Source organism: Rhincodon typus, unplaced genomic scaffold (genome assembly GCF_021869965.1).
Source record: "Rhincodon typus isolate 14 unplaced genomic scaffold, sRhiTyp1.1 hic_rhity00003888, whole genome shotgun sequence".
Taxonomy (NCBI): domain Eukaryota; kingdom Metazoa; phylum Chordata; class Chondrichthyes; order Orectolobiformes; family Rhincodontidae; genus Rhincodon; species Rhincodon typus.
Genome location: NW_025969526.1, coordinates 1 through 11282, shown reverse-complemented (window position 1 = coordinate 11282; position 11282 = coordinate 1). Strand labels below are relative to the sequence as shown.

Below are 11282 nucleotides of genomic sequence, written 5' to 3'. Positions count from 1 at the left end.
TGCATAGCCTCCGTCTGTGTTGTGGCAAATTTTGTGATTCTGAGTGAAATCATAGTTCGACTAAGAGAATGTGGGAACTCAGGCGACGGTCATGTTTACACAGCCGTAACACGTCTGTGCAACAGAACAAAAGTGAATATCTTTTGACGTCACACTCGAAGGAACATGCAGCACTCCAGATGAAAAGCTGAATACTCGCCTGAAAAGCAGTAGCGTCGGAAGCGAGCAAAGTGGCGCAATGGGAGTGTGCTGGGCCCCTAACCCAGCGGGCGATAGATCGAAACCATCCTCCGCTACTTACGACTTGCATGTCTTGTGCTTGGTAGTGCCCTGTGTCATGCAGTTTTTAATCAGCTTCATGCACCTGAAATTCATATCTCATATTAAAGCACTGCGTAAGTTTACACAGGTGAAGTGACTCGCTTGCGATGGTCTGAATCCTGTTCTCGGTCGGTCTGCCATGAAATGAGTCGTGAAACTTCCTCTCTCAGATGGCTTGCAGTGTGTGTCGGTGCCTGGCAGTAATTCCCACGCTGATTCAGACGTGAATGACAAAAAGATCCGGATGTCAGAGACAGCTTTATGAGGACAATATCACCGATTGTGGAGAGCCACAGAACGATACAAGTGACAGAGAATCGCCGTGGACTCGATGGGCTGAAAGGCTTCTTTCTGCACGGGAATGACGCCCTGGGTTTATGACGTCACTCTCCCTGTCTCTGTGACGGAGCGGGTGAGGGAGAATCAATGGCTCATTATTAACCCTCACTTCCGCGTTGTACTGTCTGCAGCCCCGCAACTCAGGGCCGTTGGGGATGTCTCTCAGTGCGTGAGTGTTTCACTCGGATTCACTTAATATGGGACTGTTGGCGTCAGATATTAACTCCTGCTGTGGAAGCCACAAACAAACGGACGCCCTGTGTGCAGACAAATTCTGAACACCAACGTCTCTCAGTGAGTGAGTGTTTCACTCAGATTCTCTTAATCTGGGATTGTTGGTGTCAGACATTAACATCTGGCCTGGAGGCAGTAAACGAATGGACGCATGCATTGCTGAGATGTTTCTTGCAAGATTACTGCGTGCAGGCAAATCCTGAAAACCAAACAGGCTGCATATAAAAATCTCATTTTAAGTTGCTGAAGGCAGAAATCTCCAGTTTCGTGTTCTCTCTTTCCCATCAGCTCTCCAAGCTTCTGTCTGTCTCTGGTAAATGTCATTTGATGAAAATTCCAAATCTCTGTTTACAATTTGTTGCACAAGCCTGATTCTACCCCTTCTGCTCCTTCCCTCTTCCAGAGATGGAGCTGCAGAGCATATACCATCCCCCAGCACTGCCTGTCCGTACAGAGGAATGGTTTAATGCATCTGCCAATGGAGAGAACCCTGTCCCAGGGAACAGGGAGAATGAACGAGAAGAAGATGTTCATTGTTACTTTCACTGCCCCAAGCAACGGGGAAGAGTATTTTTGTCTAATAAATCTGTTCAGGGATGTCATTACACACCGCTGGAGCAGATAGAACTTGAAATCTGGTCTCTTAAATCCGAAGTAGGGACCATATCACTATCTGAGTGACCCCTGATTTATTGTGAAGTAGGACTTCGTTAGGCTGGGTCATTGGTCTCGTCGTCTGATTCTCGCTTCAAGTGAATGTCGAGGGGAAGAGAAGTTGCAGGTTTGAATTCTGCATGAGCTCTTGTTGCCTTTGACATGTGTTCTTTTAAATCTTCGGGAGACAATGAAGGTGGTTCTTTATGAAATCCATTTCAGTCTAGGGTCCTAAAGGGTGTTTGTTGTGAATATATCACATGCATCCACTTCACCTGACGAAGGAGCCATGCTCTGAACGTTGTGATTTCAGATAAACCTGTTGGACCTGATGTCGTGTGACTTACGATTTTATATCACACTCGGAGGAAGAGGAATCAAGTTTTAAACAATGTCTGCCCATGTAAATCTGGCTTCCTCACTGGTGTTGACAAGCGCTATACAAATGCAAATATGGCTCCTTTAAGTGTCGTTAAATCCAATACTTTGTTTATTGAACCGGTCAGTGGAAAGAATCTATCACTATCAGCTTAATCAAACTGTTCAACCCCACCGCTACCCAACCCGAATATTATTTAGCAGCGCCAAAATTGTCAGTTGGTAGGTGGAAACACGGAAATGAAACAAAACAGATAACCCAGTCTCCAGCTTCGTAAATCCTTCTAAATACTTTGTGAACCAGACACTGGGGAAAGTGAAGGGTAAAATTTCCGACTGAGCAGGGCCAGTCAAGGCACCGTTCCCTTCTTTAAGATGCTGGGACAGTGACTCTGATGTTTCCCGTGTCATTACCTGATCTGAGACATTGAAATGATCAGAATTCAAAAGAAAGGTCAATAATTCAAATAGAATCTCAGCTCTGGCAAAATCACACACTTGGGAACAGACAGAAATTGCAAAGTCTCCATGAGAGATGGCCCCAGTTTCGGGAGATCTGGTTCCTGGTGACACAAATGTCTCGGCAGTGGGTGAGGGGGTGGTGGGGTCGGGGGGAGAGCGGTGGGGCAGTTCAGACTGTTTCCGTGTCTTCACAACAAATGTCCCAAACTTTATTTTGGAAAAATAAAACTGGCAAAGGACAGTTGCTATTCTTGCCAAATCACAACCAATCTGAAATTTCATTGCCTATCCCTAATTAACCTAAGATGGAGGTGATGGGCCAATTTCTTGAACTTCTTGGCACGTAAGTACAGCTATAATGCCATGAGGGAGGGAATGCCAGGATTTAGACCCAGTAACCCTGAACGTGTCTTTCTAACTCAAAATTGTGTGATGCTTGGAGGGGGACATTCGGACAGTCTCATAACTCAGCTCACAATGATGGTTCTCATTGCCTGGATAAGTCGCTTGCGATCCACCTGAAGCTATCTTTTGTCAGAGAAACTAGTATCGGACGGAGGGCGGACGCCTCGCACGTGGAACGGGTGTAAACCTGAGGCGTCTGGCACTGGTGGGGATCTGTCTATCTGTCTTCCTGTGTGGTTAAAAATGATAATGACTTCCTCAAGGGGGTAGTAAAGCAGTTTTACGATCTCAAATCTCAGTCCCATTCACTCATTACAAGGATTATCTCATTGACATTTGTCCCTGAAACTTCAGAACACGCAAGGGCATGGGCCAAAATGCTGGAAACTGGGACTAGAATAGATGGATGTCTGATGAGCTGCATTGACACGATGGACCTAATTGTCCTTTACCACGCTATAAAAACTCGAGGACAGGGAGAAACTGATAGGCAGACAAAATGATCAAGAGCAAAAAAGCAAAAGCAGTGTAATTGAGAAAAGATACAAGCACTTCGGGCACCTTCTCTTATTGTCTAGTGGGTTGGATTTGGTTCTCTCAATGCCGTGGTCTGTGATCAATTCCCAGTCAGGGAATTGAAGGTTTTCTCTGCTAATTTATCGTGATGATAGCATTGCCGAATGATTTTCAGAAGCAGGAAAGGAGCTGCGAGGTAACCTATTTCGTGCCAAACGATAAAAACCGAAAGAAGTGCAGAAGCTGTAAATCAGGTAAAAACAGAAGTTGCTGGAAAAGCTAAGCAGGTCTGGCACATCTGTGAAGAAAAAAAGTAGAGTTGACGTTTCAGGTCCGGTGACCCTTCTTTAGAACTGGAAGGGTCACCGGACCCGAAACGTTAACTCTGATTTTTTCTTCACTGATGCTGCCAAACCTGCTGAGCTTTTCCAGCAACTTCTGTTTTTGTCCCAAACGATATGCAAGGTAACATGTAACTAAGAACTGCGGATGCGGGAAATTTGAGATAAAAACAGGAATTGACGGAGAAACCCAGCTGGCCTGGCAGCATCTGAGGAGAGAAACAGAGTCACCGCTTCGGATCCACTAACCGTTCATCATAATGCCGGGGAAATGATCACTTTTATATGTTGAATCGGCGTATGTATCAACATATCTCATTAATTTCCAACCGTTGACTTTACAACTTTAAAAGAACGTTATCGGCTCTAATGCTGCTTCCGTCGCCCTGAGGTGGTGTAAGCCTCGGCATAACTGGTTGCCTTTTTCTTTCCCTTTCAGTCAGTTAGCAGCCATGTCGAATGAAGAATTGGTCCTTTCAGTGTCTACCTCAAAATGTCTCTCTATTTATCTGTCTTTGCGTATCCACCTCACCCCCTTTCACATTTTCTGACTCTAAGTCTGTCCATATCCCTCATTTCCTATTTCTGCTCTTTGACAAAGTATGAAGGTTGGAAAGTGTTTGAGAGTGGCGTTGCTGAGAGTCTTTTTCCCTCTGGCTGTAGAATCTAGAAGTGGACTAATATTCTTCGGATAATGTGTCTGTCACTTCGGCCTGAGGTCAGGAAACAATTTTTTCCTTCAAAATATAATGAGTTGTTAGAATCCAAAATAGAATTCCTAATCCACCTAAAAAAAAAACAGACAATGCAACCTGAATTACGATGATGTCTTTACTAGCGGTGTAAAGTGAACAAACAGTACAGCAGCGAATGAGTGATTCGCGCCACAACCACAACATTACTTCGTCAGGGTTCTGTTTGTCCTGCCTCACGCTGTTCTTCCGACCAAACTACAGGAAGACTTGTTCAGTTCTCCTGATCAGTATCACTGTTTAAATCTGAAAGCAGGGTAATCAAGGAATGGTGCACATAAAGCAAAGGCACCGCTGGGATTTGAACTCAAAACCTGCATGTTTAGTACAGAGGTGCAGTAACCAAAGTAGTCATGGCGTGCTGTGCTGTGCTATGCTATGCTATGCTTGTTTGGCTTTTCCCAGTAATATATACACTTATTTAAGCATGCAATGGGTAACTTTTTATTTCTGTGTCAATGTTGCTCAGTGAGAATTCAATCAATCCCCACTTTTGCAAACACGGACAGTTCACAGCAGAACATTCTCTACTGAAAATGCGTTGAGAGAGACAATCTCCTCTTGCATTGGTTTAAAACTGATCATTTCGCCTGTTTAAACTGACTGTAGAAAGAGAATTGGTTAATCCTCTGAGGGCCAGCATTAATACACACAGAGGGACCCTCTCAAGAGGAACAGGGTCATTGTGGTGAATCGTTCAACTCATCTGATTCCAGAGCCCTGGCTCGAAACGACCAGAGGTTTCTCGCTGAATTTGTTTAGGGTCTTGACTCGAAGAGACCACAACTCAAATATGAACGTACATTTCACTGGAGTGGGTCATAAAATTGCGCAGTGACTGTGAATAAAACGATGGTAAGTTCCAGCAGAGAAACAGGTTACAGGGAAGCAGGTTTCTGAGGACAAATGTGTTTTGTTTGCCAGTGAAATTCACAGCTTCGCAAAGTGGACGCCGTTGAAGTAAAGCAGTGACGGCAATTATGTTTGCTGGTTATTCACCTTGTGAACACTCTTTCCGCCGATGTCCCTGTTCACATCGCATGTCGACTGGATAAAAAAATGCAGTAATATGTGTTGGGCCGGTAGTGTAATAGATACGGCGTCTGACTTTGGATTGGAATATTGCAATGTTGTATCTTCCCTCGCTCCAGTGAAGTTGACAGCTTTTTCCCACCCTTGCAAGTTGACAATTGCTTCGAAAGAGGAATGTTTGCCCAATGTTGTTTTTGTCAGATTACCAACAAGTGAACTGATTGGATCACTGGGTTTGGAAATTGAAAGTTGCACATAAGCAGCGTGTGGGACAATTTCAGCTAACTGTCCACTTCATATCCAAGCACATGGCAACGGTTCCCATTGTCTGAAGAACTTGCTAATGTTCCACGTAAAGCTGCCTTTTGTCGGTGAACCTTGCGTGCGGGGACAGAGCGTGGATGTAAAGGAAATGGAACGCATATAATCCTGAGGCCTCTGTCACTCTCAGGGGATATGTCTGTGTTTCTCCCTCTGTGGCTTAATGTGAGGATGTGTTCTTCAAGGGCTTGTTAACACAGTTTTGTCATCACAAACTTCAGTCCCATTCATTTATTACAGGGATAGTCTTGTTGACATTTGCCTTCGAAACTTAAGAACACAAAAGGCGGTGGGCAAAAGGGTGGAAACTGGGACTTGAATAGATGGATGCCTGAAAACAAGTACTGACACGATGGGCAGAATAGTATTTTTCCAAGCTCTGAAAACTCGAAGACGGGGACAAACTAATCTGCAGAAAACATGAACAAAACATGAAAAGTCAAAAACAGTGTCAGCTAGAAAAGAAGTACGCCTGCTTCTTGGATGGAGTACAATGTTGATATGTGTGAGGTCATCCATTTTGGTAGGAATAACACCAAAATGGACTACGTTTTAAATGGTAAAAAATTGCAGCAGGCTGCTGTGCAGAGGGACTTGGGTGTCCTTGTGCATGAATCGCTAAAAGTAGGATTGCAGGTGCAGCAGGTAATTAAAAAGGCAAATGGAATTTTGTCTGTCATTGCTAGAGGGATGGAGTTTAAAAACAGGGAGGCTATGCTGCAGCTGTGTTTGGGTCCTGGTGAGGCCACACCTGGAGTACTGTGTGCAGCTTTGGTCTCCTTACTTGAGAAGAGATATACTAGCACTGGAGGGGGTGCAGAGGAGATTCACTCGGTTGATTCCAGAGTTGAGAGTGTTGGATTATGAGGAGAGACTGAGTAGACTGGGATTATACTCATTGGAATTCAGAAGAATGAGGGGAGATCTGACAGAAACATATAAAATTATGAAGGGAATAGATAAGGTGGAGGCAGGGAGGTTGTTTCCGCGAGCAGGTGAAACTAGGACTAGAGGGCTTTGCCACAAAATAAAGGGAAGCAGATGTAGGACTGAGGTCAGGAGGAACTTCTTCACCCAAAGGGTTGTGAATCTGTGAAATTCCCTGCCCAGTGAAGCGGTTGAAGCTACCTCGCTGAATGTTTTTAAGGCAAGGCTCGATAAATTTTTGAACGGTAAAGGAATTAAGGGTTATGGTGAGTGGGTGGGTAAGTGGAGCTGAGTCTCAAAAAGATCAGCTATGATCTTATTAAATGGCAGGGCAGGCTCGAGGGGCCAGATGGCCCACTCCTGCTCCTAGTTCTTATGTTCTTATGGTCTCCCGTTCCTGGATAGCCTCGTGGTTAAGGTTATGTGCTCTCACCACCACAGTCCACGTTCAAATTCCGTTCGGAGGTGCAAGTTCATCTCTTCTAGATTTTCCTGACCGCAGCATTGGTGATTGTCTTTTAGAAGCAACAAACGAGACGCAACGTAACCTGCTTTATCTGAAATTATATTCAAACTGACATGTAACAGAAAAATGCAGAATCTGAAACAGAAACAGGAAATGACAGATAACCTCAACAGGTCTGGCAGCATCTGTGGAGAGAAACAACGTTAACGCCTCGGATCCGCTGACTGTTCGTCAGAACCAAGTTAGTTATGCACTTCCATATTATAACAACGGGGAAATTAGCACTTTCATCTGTCGAACAGGCACATTTAACAAAATATCTCATTAGTTTCCAACCGTCAACATTACAACTTTAAAAGAACTTTATCAGGGCTAATACTGCTTCCATTACCCTGAAGTGTTGAAAAGGTTCTGCATAAATGGTTTCCTTTTCCTTTTTCTGTTAGTTAGCAGCCCTGTCGAATGGAGAATTCATCCTTTCAGTTTCTACCTCGATATGCGCCTCTGTTTGTCTCTCTTTATCTGTGTGTATCCAGCTCAGCCCCTTTCACTCTCCGTCTGTACATAACCCTCACTTCCCATTTCTGCTCTATGAAAAGTCTGACATTGGGAGAATGTTTGAGAGTGGAGGTGCTGAGAGGCTTTTTACCCCCGCCGACTGTAGAGTCTAGAACTGGTCTGAATTATTCGGATAATGCATCTGTCCCTTAGGTCTGAGGTAAGGAGACATTTCTTTCCTCAAAATATGATGAGCTGCTAGTCTTCGAAATAGAATTCCTAATCCTGTCGGAAAGAAAAAGCAACGCCACCACAATCATACGATTGCGACGACGTCTCTCCTGTCAGTGTAAAGTGAATGAATGTTGAAGGCACAGAATGAGGGTGATCGGCTCGTGGTATCTGTGCCATCACCACAACATTCCCCAGTAAGGCTTCAGTTTATCCTGCCTCACCCTGTCATTTTGACCAAACTCCAGAAAGGAATGCGCGATTCGATCCAAACCATTGCATTTCGGGGAAGGTTTCACGAGGAACGGTGAATGCAAAGCATTGACAGGGGTGGGATTTGAACGTAGGATCTCCTGTTTATGAGGTAATTTGGCGAAGCCATGGCATCCATCAGCCATCGCACAATCGAGTAGAGTTTACTACCCCTCCCTAAGTACTGCAGAGATGGCGGTGACGTGTTACATTATTGAACAATTGAATTATTTAGCACGTAGGAACAGCCGTGATGCCGTTAGGGAGGAAGTTCCAGGATTTAGACCCAGTGACACTGAACGAACAGCGACATATTTCGAACTCAGAATGATGAGGAGCTTGGAGAGGGATGTGCAGTGGTAGTTTTCCCGTACATCGCCTGTCATTATCCTTCAACATGGAGGCAAAAATCTCATTGGTCTGCTTTTGGCAGCTTCAGCGTTTGTGTTCTGTGCGTAACCAGGAATTCGTTTTCATTCGGATAATTCACAAGAAGAGAAGTCAATTTTTATTTGCTGACTGGGAATTGTATCCAGGCCCGAGCGATGCAAATTCTGGATGCTGACCGGGGAACAGTGATCTTGGCAGTAACCCTTGTGACCTGATTTGTATGCACACTTGTGCGTGTTATTCAGTCCAGAGCAGTCTTGAGCAGCACAGTTTCTCTTTCCAAGTTTCTAAACGACTCATATTATCGTAATGGGATCAATGTGAAGAAAGCGGAGCTGTAATAATCTGATGTTGTTCAGCCGATGTACTGCAGGAAAGTCCAAAACTGGCTGATGCTATTATTGGCGCCGCCCCTTCATCGGACCTGAGCGCCGCCAAACAAGCTCCTGTTAGCGTCAGCCTGTTTTGTAGTTCCTTGCAGTAAATCTGCTGAACAACATCAGATTATCACTGTCCTGCATCCTTCACACTGAATCCCACGGCAATAATATGAGTGGTTCGGAAACTTGGAGAGAGAAACTTTGCTGCTCAAGATAGATCTGGCGTGAAGAACAGGCACAACTGTGTGTACAAATCAGGTCACAATGGTTCCTGCCGGGATTACTGTTGTTCCCTGGTTAACATTCAGAGTTTGCATCTCTCGGGCCTGGATACTATTTCCACTCAGCAAATAAGTTTTGACTTCTCTTCTTGTGAATTATCTGAATGAAAACGAATTCCTGATTACACACAGAGTACACACCCTGAAACTTCCAGAAGCAGACCAGTGAGATGCAGCCTCCATGTTGAAGGACAATGACAGCCGATGCACGGGAAAACTACCATTGCAACCCTCTCACCCCACCACCCATCCCCCAAGCGTCTCAACATTCGGCGTTGAAAACATGTCGCTGTTCCTACGTGCTCAGGGGTTCAAGTGTTCAAGGAAGTAACTCATCACCTCTATCTCTGCGGAAATTAGAGACGGGCAGTAAATCCTATCCAGTGAGTGACGTCCAAATCCGAGGCATCCGTATTTAAAATTGCATTTTCTAATCGGACGCCTGCAATCGGTCAGGAACAAGTCCAGTTTGAACAGGTGAAATGATCAGTTTTAAACCAATGCAAGAGGAGATTGTTTCTTTCTGTGCACTTTCAGAGGAGAACCTTCAAATGTGAACTATCAGTGTTTGCAAAAGCGGGTTTCACCGAAATTGACAGTCAGCAAAATTGGTCCAGAAAACCTGTTCCTGAATGCAAGCTTAAAGTAATGCATATATCGATGGGGGAAAGTGTCAACAGCTGGTGCCGTGGCTTAGTTGGTTAATGCGCCTGTCTAGTAAACAGGAGATCCTGGGTTCAAATCCCAGCGGCACCTCAACCTTATGTCCGCCTTTCCTCGTTTAAAGTTGTTCCTAATGATCCAACGAGCGAGCGCAGCATTCCTTCATGGAGTTTGGTTGAGGCAGACATACACTGCAGCCTGACTGAGCAACGTTGTGGAAATGACACAGACGCCGCGAGCCAATAACCCTCATTCTCTGCCGTCAACTGTCATTCACTTTCCACCGACAGGAGAGACATCTTTGTAATCGTATGTTTGTAGTGGCGTTGCTTTTTCTTTGCTGGTGGATTAAGAATTCTATTTCGAAGTCAAACAACTCATTATATTTTGAGGGAAGAAATGTCTCCTTACCTCAGGCCCATGGACAGGCACAGTATCCGAGTAATATTAGCCGAGTTCTGGACTCGACAGCCAGCGAGGGGAATAGCTCTCAGCGCCTCCACTCTCAAACACTCTCCGAATTTCAAACTTTTCAAAGAGCAGAAATCGGAAATGAGAGATATGGATAGACAGAGAGTGGGAGAATTTGAAAGGGGCTGAAGTGGATGCACAGAGACAAAGTGAGGCAAATAGAGACATATATTGAGGTGGATACTAAAAAGAACCATTTCGCGATTCGACATGGCTGTTAACTGACAGAAAAGGAAAGGAAAAGGCAACCATTTAAGCAGAACCTTTCCCCACCTCAGGGCAACAGAAGCAGCATTAGAGTCGATAAAGTCCTTTTAGAACATAGAACATAGAACAGTACAGCACAGTGCAGGCCCTTCGGCCGACGATGTTGTGCTTAACTTTTACCCTAAAAGTTCTCATTGTCTGGAGAACTTGCTTGCTTTTAAAGTTGTAAAGTTGACGGTTGGAAACTAATGAGATATTTTGATAAAAATGCTGATTCGACAGATAAAAGTGATAATTTCACTGACATTATAATACAGAAGTGAATAACTAACCTGGTCCTGATGAATTCTCAGTGGATCTGAAGCATTAACGCTGTTTCTCTCCACAGATGCTGCCAGACCTGCTGTGGTTATCTATCAATGCATTTTTTTTGTTTTAGATTTCCAACTACGGCAGTTCTTTGCTGCTGGTTAGCTTGAACGTCGTTTGGGATAAAATAGGTTTCCTCGCAGCTGCTTTCCTGCTTCTGAAAACCAGTCAGCAGTGCTGCGGTCACGAAAGGCTAGCAAAGGCGAACTTACAATCCCTGACTCGGGGTCGAACCAAGGCCGCGGTGGTGAAAGCACCACATTCGAACTATTTCACTACAATGGAAGGCACAGGGATTCTCGTTGAATGAAACTGCTTTTACTTTTCCATTTTTGCTCAGTTCGGCTGTAGATCAGTTTCTCCCTGCCTTCGATGTTTATAGCGTGGAAATA

The 11282-nt window shown here is 44.6% G+C and overlaps 1 non-coding gene across 1 annotated transcript; it reads left to right on the top strand.

Moving 5' to 3' along the window:
• The first annotated feature begins 9862 nt into the window (after positions 1-9862).
• On the top strand, positions 9863-9936 carry trnat-agu. Its single transcript has one exon. It is a non-coding gene; the product is annotated as a tRNA-Thr (tRNA).
• The last annotated feature ends 1346 nt before the right edge of the window (positions 9937-11282 follow it).